Below are 599 nucleotides of genomic sequence, written 5' to 3'. Positions count from 1 at the left end.
TCATCACGGACCCCTGGGAACCACACCATGGACGGGCCCGGCTTCCTCCCGCCACAGCAGCCCCTTCGCCCGCAGCAGCCCCGCCGCCGCTACCGCGCAGGCCACCGCACCGTCCCCAGAGCAGCAGCTGGGGAACCTGGAAGTGACCCGCGGCTCAGGCACGCCTGCCCCGAAGGCGACCTCGCGTTCACACCGTGGACCGCGTGTGCGTCCGGAGGGGAGCGCGTCTGTGTGGAGTCCCGAAGCGTGCCCAAGCCGCCCGCGCGGCTGCTGAACCTTGCGCCCGCGTCGCCGGTGTTTCGCTAAGCGGAGTCGGCGCCCGGGGGGGGGGGGCTGCGTGAACCCCGCTGGCCTAGGCCGCGGCCGCGCGGAGGCTTCTGCGGGACACGTGCGGGACGCACCCCGCTCCGGAGCGGCACGCCGAGGAGGTCCACGCCCTGGACGGCAGTCTCCGCGCCCCACTGTGGGGCTCCCTGACCCCCTCCTCGGCGCCCCGCCTTCCAGGAGGCCTCTCCCCAACAGCGCGGGAACCCCAGGAGGCGGGTTCGCAGCCCAGAACCAGCAAGGCGAGAAGGGGCGGGACGGCCCGGCAGGTCCCC

The sequence above is a fragment of the Octodon degus genome, unplaced genomic scaffold, assembly GCF_000260255.1.
Source record: "Octodon degus isolate 3935 unplaced genomic scaffold, OctDeg1.0 scaffold00379, whole genome shotgun sequence".
In the NCBI taxonomy this organism is placed as follows: domain Eukaryota; kingdom Metazoa; phylum Chordata; class Mammalia; order Rodentia; family Octodontidae; genus Octodon; species Octodon degus.
This window is presented reverse-complemented; position numbering follows the sequence as displayed.